Source organism: Nicotiana tabacum, unplaced genomic scaffold (genome assembly GCF_000715075.1).
Source record: "Nicotiana tabacum cultivar K326 unplaced genomic scaffold, ASM71507v2 Un00273, whole genome shotgun sequence".
NCBI lineage: Eukaryota > Viridiplantae > Streptophyta > Magnoliopsida > Solanales > Solanaceae > Nicotiana > Nicotiana tabacum.
Genome location: NW_027438510.1, coordinates 57,212 through 68,331, shown reverse-complemented (window position 1 = coordinate 68,331; position 11,120 = coordinate 57,212). Strand labels below are relative to the sequence as shown.

Here is an 11,120-nt window from a genome sequence, read left to right as displayed (position 1 = left end):
TAAGGCTCAATTTGTTAGCTTTCATCCATTTCTCATACTTAGCCTTTTCATCAGCAGTGCAAGTAGTTATAGGTTCAAGATATTTATGTTCGGTCAATGCAAAATTCAGATCCATCAGACCTTACACTGTTTCAACATCCTATTTCCACTTCTTGTAGTTACTACTAGTCAGAGTTTCAATGGAACTCAACTGAATAGTCATGTTGTTAACAACTGTATAAGGAAACAACATAAAAATTAGATAAAATTATGGGCGAGAATATATAAATCAAAAGAGTCAAAGACATCCATTACACCCCTCATTTGGGTCGAAGATGCAATTGTCTCCCCTTTTAAAAACCAAGGAGTTCAAGACATTCATTGCATCCTTACCTTTAGGCAAGAGATACAAAACCTCCTCCTCCTATTATCCAAGAGTACAAGGCATACATTGTGTCCTTCCTTTAGATAAGAGACACAAAACCTCCTCTTACAACAACTTATCCTTATCCTTTTTTAAAAAAAAAAAAATATATATATATATATATATGGGAATCCAAGATATTAAGATTTATCCTTTGGGTTGAAATATAATGTCTTATCTCATAATGTCATGACCCAAAATCTCAATCTGTCGTGATAGCGCCTATCTTGATACTAGGCAAGCCGATAATCTCGATAAATCATAATTTCTCTTAAGTTTGAAAATATAATAATTTAATACAATACAAAATCCCATAGATACTGACACGAACACTCCCCAAAACCTGGTGCCACTGAGTACATGATCATCTAATATGAATACAAGTCTGGAAAATACGGTCTATAATAGTCTGAGACCAAATACAGTAAACAAGGAGATAGAGAAGGAGAGATAAGGTCTGCGGAACACGGCAGCTACCTCAAATTCTCCTGAAAATCAACTACGCGAAATGATTAGCACCCGCTATATCCGAGAACATCTGGATCTGCACACAAAGTACAGGGTGTAGTATGAGTACAACCAACTCAGAAAGTAACAATAATAGCTAAGGAACTGAAGATAATGACGAGCTACACAGTTATAGTTCACTTTCAGTAATTCCAGCAAAAGAATAGACATGATTTCAAATCTGGCAGTTTAAGTCAAATCAATTTTTATACAGTTCAAGTTCATATAATCCGGATATAAAATCTTTTAGAGATTTCACAACAATAACAGATAGCAACCAAGTGCAATAACAAATGCAAAGCAAGTACAACTTCTCAGGCAACAATCACTCAACTCATTCGAAGAACTCAACCACTCGGCTCTCAGCCCTCAGCACTCACACTCAATGGGTATCAGCGCTCACTAGGGGTGTACAGACTCCAGAGGGGCTCCTACAACCCAAGCGCCATAATCTGCACGGACAACTCATGTGTTGCACGGATAACTCACGTGCTATAATATCCTGCACGGACAACTCACGTGCCATAATATCCTTACCTCACCGACAGGCCTTCGTCCTTACTCAGTCCTTAACCTCTCTAGTCTCTAGGGCTCTTAGAAATCACAAAGATCAACCCAAACAAAGATAACATAATGCATCAACAAATATCAAAAAAGACTGAGGTATGATACGCAAGTAAAATCATGACTGAGCATAAGATAGAAATTAGCAAATAATTCAATAAGTACGTGACCTCTGTGGTTCCAAACAGTACTATCACATAGCCTAAGCACGATTTCTAACATGATTTACAGTCAATTTCTTCAACACATAGAGAGCATATAGCTAACAATAAATTATTCAACTATACAGTTTTTCACGGGACGGGCCAAGTCACAATCCCTTCAGTGCACTCCCACACACCCATTACCTAGCATGTGCGTCACCTCCGAAATAATCACATGATATAAAAATTCGGGGTTTCATACCTTCAGGACCAGATTTAAAAATGTTACTTACCTCAAGCCATGAAATTCTTATTCTGCAATGTCCTTTCCTCGTGAATTGGCCTCCAAATGCCTCGAATCTAGCCATTAATAATTCGTTTCAGTCAATAAACTTTATTGGGATTAATTCCATAAGAAAATGCTAATTTTCCATAAAAATCTGAATTTTAGCTCAAACATCGCCCGTGGGGCCCATGTCTCGGAACTCGACAAAAGTTATAAAATCCGAAAGCCCATTCAACCACGAGTCTACCCATACCAATTTTACCAAAATTCGACCTCAAATCTACAAATCTTATTTCCAAATTTCTAAGTTTCAATCTCCGATTTACACCTCAAAATCATATAATCTAATCGGATTATTCAATGATAAATCAATATTATGGAGTAAAAATAATCACAAGGGACTTACCTCAAGTTTTTCTTGAAAATCTATCAAAAATCGTCTCTCCTCAAGCTCCAATTTGTCAAAAATAGCGAATGGGACGAAGTCCCTTCTTTATAATTCTGCCCAGACTGCCTCAGTTTTGCCTTGATCTTGGCCTTCGATCGGGGTCCTCGATCCTGGGCCTTGATTCTGACCCTCGATCCTGGCCCTCGATCATGGCTCTCGACCCTGGCCCTCGATCATGTCTTCGACCCTGCCTTCGATCGTGGCCCTCGACCCTGGGCTCGATCGTGGCTTCGATCCTGATCCTCGACCCTACCTTCAATCGTGTCCCTCGATCTTAGGCTCGATCGTCCTTGATTTTGGGCTCGATTTTGGCCTCGATTTTCTGGGCTCGATTCTGGCAGAAGAAATTTCCAACATAAGGAAATTGCAGCAGCTGTAGTAGTTTAATTTTTGATCTGTTAACCATCCGAAACTCACCTGAGGCCCTCGGGACCTCAACCAAATATACCAACAAGTACTAAAACATCATACGAACTTAGTCGAATCCTCAAATCACCTCAAACAACGCTAAAACCATGAATTGCGCCCCAATTCAAGCCTATTGAACTTTGAAACTTTCCATTTCTACAAACAACGCCGAAACCTATCAAATCACGTCCGATTTATCTCAAATTTTGCACACCAGTCATAAATGATATAACAGACCTATTAAAATTTTCAGAATCGGATTTTGACCCCGATATCAAAAAGGTAACTCCCCGGTCAAACTTTCCAAAAATTCAACTTTCGACATTTCAAGCCTAATTCCTCTACGGACCTCCAAAAAGGTTTTCGGACACGCTCTTAAGTCCAAAATTACCATAAGGAGCTATTGGAATCATCAAAATTCAAATGCGAGGTCGTTTACACATAGGTTCATATCCGGTCCACTTTTCTAACTTAAAATTTTCAATTATGAGACTAAGTGTCTCATTTCATTCTGAATTCCTTTCGGACCGGAACCAACTAACCCGATAAGTCATAAATCAATTGCAAGGCATAAATTGAGCAATAAATAAGGAAATAGGGTTATAATATTCAAAACGACCGGCCGGGTAGTTACACATAAATTAATTCAGCGTCACTGGTATCAAAAGGAAAACCTCCAACACTAGTGTATACTTATAAAGGATAATTTAGACATGGTGTATTGAGAATATTTTAATGACTCAAATAAACAGACCACTTTGGTGAAAACTATTTATTAATCATAATTCTCAATCCATGTATTAAATAATCTCACATGTATATAATATTAAGAACTTTTCAGTGACTCCAAATAAATAGACCACTTTGGTGACCCTATTTATTAATCACAGTTTCTTAGTTATACACGTTAATACATGTGATAAAATAACATCGATAAATCTTTTTTTTTATTTATATCAATTTTAAATCTGTTCTCTGACCATATCAACAAAGTACGTAACAGAAGTTTCAAACACTTTACGTTGAGAAAATAACCCTCTATAGCCCCTCAAAATTTTAATAGCCCATGTTTTTCCCCATTGACACGAAATGTCCCTCCGATTCAAACATATTACATCTAATAGCCCGAAATATCTATTTTATATATTTTTTGTATAGTGACAACATATTTTATATATTTTTTGTATAGTGATAGTCTATTTTGTTTTTATTTTTTTTACCCAGTATAATCCCACTAGTGGGGTCTGGGGAGGGTATTGTGTACGCAGACCTTACCTCTACCCTGGGGTAGAAAGGCTGTTTCCGATAGACCCTCGGCTCCCTCCCTCCAAGAACTCCCACCTTACTCTTGGGGTGACTCGAACTCACAATCTTTTGGTTGGAAGTGGAGGGTGCTTACCATTAGAGCAACCCACTCTTGCCTAGATAGTCTATTTTGTATATATTGTATATATGGACAGTTTATTATATATAAATTGTATAGTGACAGCCTATTTAGTATATTTTTTATATAATGCCATTCTATTTTGTATAGTGACAGTCTATTTTGTATATATTTCAACGATGTATATACAAAATTAATTGAAGAGTAAAGTTTGGTCAAATCCAATATGCCATCATTACCATATTTTTGTATAAAATGAATGAAATTTACGCTCTTCGTCTCTAGCCCTCTGCACTAGTCAAAATTGTCCAATAATATTTCAAGAAAAAAATGTTCAACTTTGCTTTACTAACTTGGAGTTCCTTGTCATATTTCAGATTGGTATCTGATAATCGTTTTACTGGAAAGCTTCCTGAATTCTTTGTGAACTTTATGAACTTTCAAGTCCTGTATGAATGACTTTATTTTTCTGGTTTTCTGATTAACTAGCATTTCTTTTATCTTAGGTTTCCAGATAAATGCATCCATTTTTTATTGTCTTCTATTTAACAGATTTCTGAGAGATTAGTTCTTGTTAACAGGAGACTAGAGGGGACACTTCTTGAAGGACTAAGAAATCTACCGTATTTGAGCAAATTTAGGCCAGTCATTATAATTTATTTGGGGCTATAAATTATATGGCTTAATTCATGGCTAGCGAATGATATTTGTTTCCACCGGTCGGCTACAAATGAAATTTGCTCCTTTACGTTCGACATACATACAAGTGACAAACGTAATCTTGAATTAGAAAAATTAAACCACATGCAAACCAACTAGTAAAAGCAGCAGCCATCATTCAACAATTGCAAGATCAATTGAAGCGATTTTGGGACAAAGTGGGTTAATAAAGTGTAAACAAAAATAAAGAGAAATAGGCATGATGCTTTCCGCAGCAACTGTAAACAAAAACCCCTTTGGATTTTAATTAATTCTTTCAAATTGAGTTGACCAATTTCAAAACATAATTCCGCCAGAATCCCTCTCAATTTTAATGTTATCTTATTGGTTTCATCCAATAATTAACCAAGAGAAAGAAAAGATTCTTTGGTCTTGTCAATCCAGTAGTTAAACCCACTTTTGCCGCCGCCACCTATTTATCTCTTTCTAACCCTTTTGACTCTAATTTCAATCACAATAGATTAAAAACCATTTTACAAAATTAGCAGATACATCTCTACCCGTCGACGTGAAGTTCACCCAAAACAACGGCATAGTGAACCAAATTTCATTGTGTTGTAATGCTGTTCGAAAGTTGAAAGCAGTACGGTATATATTTCGAAATTCAAGATTAATTTCATTGATGTTAGTCCCTAATTATGGTCTCTCATACCAAAGGTAAGATAATTAATTCGCAGTCATATCAGAGATTAAGACACAATTATGCAATCAATCTAGAGTCAGAGTTTAAGGAAGCGTACCGTTCAACTCCATCGATTCAGCAGCCGTTCAACTCCATCGATTCAGCAGCGACAGCAAACGGCGATTAAGCCTGAGACTAACTTCCACGATCCACTAGCTACGCGCTCTCACAACCCGGAGAACTTGATCGATGGGATGTCTACCTTTACTACGTATTCAAGAGGTAGAATATTCTAATAGCTAGGGAAAGGGTGTTGGCCTCTATTTATAAAGAGTGTCTACCCATCACAAGTCAATTGTTATTGAGTCTCACTTATCCACACACATAATACTTAATATTAGGCATTTTATTTATCCACCACTTGGGCCATGTCACTATCATTTCGGGCTATAACCAATTAACGCAAGTCCAAATTCTAACACGAATGAGCTAAATATGTTTGATTCCCTAACATGAAAATTTTATATTGTTAGATCATTAATAGTGACAATGTTCAAGAAGCAGCTAGAGAGACGGATGGATACTTCATTAAGAGGGGGATTGTTACTGTTATCAAGGATGCATTGATTCCCAGCGGTACTGTCATCTAAGGGGGTGAAACTTGCATTTCCTCCAAATTTTTGGCCAAACAACCATGAGTTAGAAAGGTGTTAGTTGTCCTCTCTGCTGTAGAAATCTAAATGTTGTGTATATTAGTGTAAAGCTACTCCTCCAAATAGAAACTGATCATTTCATAAACACCTCCTTTTGGCTAATTACAATTATTTTACTCATGTGAATGGCAATCATGGGCAAGATTCAAAGGTAGAAACAAAGATTCTATCTTCTCTTTATTATAATTATCAACCGTTTCCTTTTGTGTTCATCTTATGAAGTCTAAATTTTAGGCACATCAAAGATTCAAAGGTCAAGGAAGTAACTTTTTTTCACTCGACCTCCATGGAAAGATTCAGGAAAAGATGTAGTTATTAAGAATACAAACTAAGTAAAATATACTCTCATTGCTTTCATAGAAAAATCTCTTAAACACAGACAAAACAAAGTCTTCTTATTATAAGTGAGAAGTCCACAACAAAATAGAGGTCACCTAAATCTTGATCCAGTTATATAGATAATCCAACATACTATGACATCAAGCAGTAGCTAGTGATGTACATGGTCGTTTACATTAGCTGCCGGGGCAGGATAGCTCCCTCCGGGCGATGCCCTGATGCTCCGGCGGTGGCTGCTGTCTAGGCCGCCCAACCTTTCCGTCACTGCCGATTACGATTTTCAACACATTCAAATGTCTAAAACACATACTTTAAGAAGTCTAAAAACAAAAGGAGAAATCAAGAGTAAAAAGAAGAAGGAAGATATGCAACACCTGGAACTGAAGAGAAGTCTAAGAAGATTCTTGTTGCTTCACCATATCCACACCTCGAATTCATGCACAGTGCAAAGATAACCAGAATTAACAGAGCACATGTAGCAGCATTCTTGTAGACAGACATCTTTATTTAACTAAACTTGTTCCGCTTTGCCTCCTAATATGATTCTTTTATAGCAAGTCCAGTCCCAGATGAGGACAGATGGAATCAGCTTATCCATAAATTCTGCACAAAATTGCACCGGTTGGACCCTAAGGGAATGGTCTTTGAATATTATATTATCGCTAGTTTTGACTTTGTTACAAAAATAGACTTCTTCTTCGCCAAAACATCGTAGTCCTTCAATAGTGGAAGCTTTAAATGCTTCTTTGGCAGAGAAAATATAAGTTAATGATCTATTATTGTTAAAATGTTTTGAATGTTGATAATTTGTACTTAAATTTTTAGTTGATCCTTAGAAAGTATTAAGAAGACAAAGTGAGTTTTCTTGGTTTGGTATTAGACTAAATTGGGATCGTTTGTGTTGGTATTTAGGGGTTTTGTTTCGAATTTGAGATCATTTGGAGTAAATTTAGGATGGTTTGATTGAAATTTTAATTTTAATTTTGAAGAACACTTTGTTGAATAACACAAAAAAATTATGCCGATCGGATAGAGTTTGATGAACAATTTAATAGATAGGTCAATTGAAAATACCACAAAGTTATGTCAATCTGATAAAACTTGGTAAACAATTAAACAAGCACAAAATCATGCCAACTGGGGAGAGTTTATGAGCAATCTAACAAATAGCTTGGTTGAATGCAGTTAACATAAAATCACGACAATATGGTAGAGTTTGATGAACAAATAAATAATTATAAAGTTATGTCAACTAGCTAGGTAGAGTTTGTAAACAATTAACAATATAAATAAAATAAATATAGCATAAATCTACCAATTCGGTAGTGAACCGGGGTCATTTTCTAAATACTTAAAAAAGGGGGCAATATTTAAAGACCAACCCCTAATATAATTACGGGAGAAATTAAAAAATAGTCAGATTTACAAGTGGTTATTCAAAAATAGCCACACTTTTAAAGTAATCGAAATTTAGCCACTTTTCATGTAAAGATAAATTTGAACGAAAACACTGTTCAAAATCCGGAAAATACTCCAGTATATTATACTGGAGTTCCAGCATAAGTATACTAGAACTCCAGCATAATATAATGGAATTCCAGCAAAGTATACCGGTCCAGTATAATATGCTGGAAGTTCATACACAGGTGCTCGAATCTCCAGTATATTATGCTGGAACCTTTCGCGTGTTGGAGTTCCAGCATAATATGCTGGAAGTTCATACACAGGTGCACCGAACCCCAGTATATTATGCTGGACCGGTCTCTGTTGCAGCAAAATAGTAGCTATTTTTCAATGATTTGACAAATGCTGGCTATTTTTGAATGATCAGTCCGAAAACTGATTAGCCCGTGCTATTTTTACTATAATTACTCGTATCAATCACCCTAAATAATTTGGTATGACATAAATTATTTTAAGGAAAAACCCCTTATATAGAAGTCATTTTCCGGTATTAGGCTGTCTCGCATATTGACAGCACCATTCGCGACTTTGAACATATAAATTTCAACCCTATTGGGTCTGAAAACATTGATCAGCGTAAGAAAAGTCTACTAAGTTATGCTACTGAATGTTATTTTTAGTTCACTTGTATCCAGAGAAAATGTTATATAACAAAAAATAAATTTTAAAAAAAAGATAATATTCTGCTTCATGGTAGATAATAAAAAGGCAGAATGACTTGACAAACAAATGTAATTGTCATTCCGATCCCTGTACTCGATATAGTTTCATTCAAATACTTGAACTTAGTCAAAATATATATTTTAAACTCCATTGACCATTGACTGAGTTTATGTAGTATTTGTTTTGCAGAGTCAAAAAAATGAGTGGTTACACGCTATAAAAAGGGGAGTGGATGTAGGGGTGTTCAAACCGAACCGGAAAATCGCATCAAACCGAAAAGTCAAAACAAACCGATTAAAAACCTGATTACGTTTGATTTGATTTGGTTTGGTATGGAGTAAAAAAATTCGACCAACCCGACATATAAATATATAATTTATATATTTTTTAAAGATTTTATATAGAATTTTCTTTAGAAAATGTCTAGAAATATTTGGGACTCCATAGGATGTAATATTTAATAGAACTATGAAATGCATCCATTTTTATTTACGTTAAATAAAGAGTTGTATCATCACTTACTTATCACGTGTTATTGAAATGCGTCAATCTCTTTGTTCTTTCATATTCATATGTCAAAATCTGTTAAATTCTTATACCTTTTTCGAATTTGAAATGGTAGTTTGATAATTTTAAAATTAAATAGAATATATAATTATTTAGCTTTCATATTGATTTTATGCTTAATTAATGAATTCGGTTAACCTTAAAAGCGTACATCAACGAAAAATTATTGTTAGAAGACTAAAAAAATAATTATCATGTGTTACTAATAAAATTATCCCATAAGAATATTTTAATAGATCATATGTTTGTCAGTTTTTAAATTTTTAATAAACATATATTCACTTATCAAAACTTTATCTATAACTTTAACGAAGTAAGATTGAAATAATATTCATGTTACAAAAAAAACCCGAAAATCTGAAAAAATCGAATCAATATAGTTAGTTTGGTTTGATTTTGATAAAAACTGAACCAACCCGGTCCATTTATACCCCTAAGTGGATGTATTAATTTTAATCTAAAAATTCTAAAAATCGTAAAAACAAATAACAATAAAAAGAAAAAGAGTAAAATAATTGCTTAACCCAAGCAGATCCCTACCCCCTTCGGCCCCACCTGTGTTGAACCTATGGCTGTCCAACGGGACGGGACTGGACGAGACGGGACAAAATTAACGGGACGGGACGGGACGGGACAAACGGGACGAAACAGTAGGCCCATCCCATCCCGCTAACAAATGGGACGGGACGGGACGGGACGGACGATAGACCCATCCCGTCCCGCTAACAAACGGGACGGGAAGGGACGGGACGGGTTCGCGGGCCTTAAGTGTCATTTAAAAAAAAATTATTTAAGCATTGAGTTTCGCAACGGTTATTCTTTTGATAATGACTAAGTTTTTAAAGTTTGCAACAACTAATTTTTAACTTATTTAATAAACTTAAAAATTAAACAAAAATTAGGAAACTAAGTAAAGAATTATATAATATTAAAACAAAAGACTTGTAATGAAATATTCTAGTAATTATAAATTTATAATAGAGTTATAATTTATTTAATATAATTTCAAGTCATTAAGTAACTAAGTAAGAGTGTAAGACAATTCATAAAAAAAATTCAAACGCTTAGAGCCTTTTATTTTATTAATAGAACTTTCAAATCTCACATACAAATATAATTCTTTCGAAGAGCACCTAATCTACACAGTCACCTCCTAGGTAGGGTCCTCCGCTAATGAATGTCTATGATCTCCTATTTGAAATCTTGTCACGCTAAAAGCACTCTCCGATGCTACTGATGATGCATGAATAGAAAGGATATCTCAGGCCATTATTGAAAGTGTTGGAAAAGTATTGCCACGCTCCCTCTACCATGCCAAAAGTTATTCGTTGCCTTCTTCGTCTTTAATACTTTTCAATCCTTGATTAAGATAAGAATCAAGTTCATCATCAATAGAGGAATCAAAACGTGTTATATCATCCATATCTTCCCATATAACTTCTACTCTAGACTTAGAAGTAGAAGGAGTAGTTTCACCACTTGTTGTTTCCATAGATTTATATTTATCAAACATTGATCTAATATAAGAGTATATGTTAGCTTGACAGTCTTCGAGAGATGGTTGTTCATTTTCTTGAATTGCTAAATTCTCATAAATTTTACGAACAAGTATGGGTTAAGTATAGTAGAAATTAAATAAACTTGGGGAATAGGGAAAAAATACTTTTTAAATTTTACAATCATTTCATTAATGGCCGGTGCATTAGTTGGATTAGTTTTATACTTACCAAATACAACAAAAATTTCACAAATATACCATAATATTTGTGTAACAGTAGGATAATATATACTAGAAAATTATTTTGTAGCATAATAAAATTTTTCTAAAATTTAGTAAGCAATTGGAGCCGTTGCCCAACGGCTAGAATTCAAAAAAAAAAGGACGCGGA

At 34.8% G+C, this 11,120-nt stretch overlaps 1 long non-coding RNA gene across 5 annotated transcripts; it reads right to left on the bottom strand.

The window, feature by feature from the left end:
- Positions 1-652: 652 nt before the first annotated feature.
- On the bottom strand, positions 653-7,298 carry LOC142179061 (uncharacterized). 5 transcript variants are annotated; one of them, XR_012707202.1, is made up of 4 exons: positions 6,912-7,295; positions 2,310-6,801; positions 1,911-1,977; positions 653-947 (listed from the first exon to the last, which is right to left on the bottom strand). It is a non-coding gene; the product is annotated as an uncharacterized LOC142179061 (long non-coding RNA). The 5 variants fall into 5 exon arrangements; XR_012707203.1 differs by having other exon boundaries at positions 1,911-2,685; positions 5,604-6,801; positions 6,912-7,230; XR_012707204.1 differs by having other exon boundaries at positions 5,604-6,801; positions 6,912-7,200.
- Positions 7,299-11,120: the final 3,822 nt, after the last annotated feature.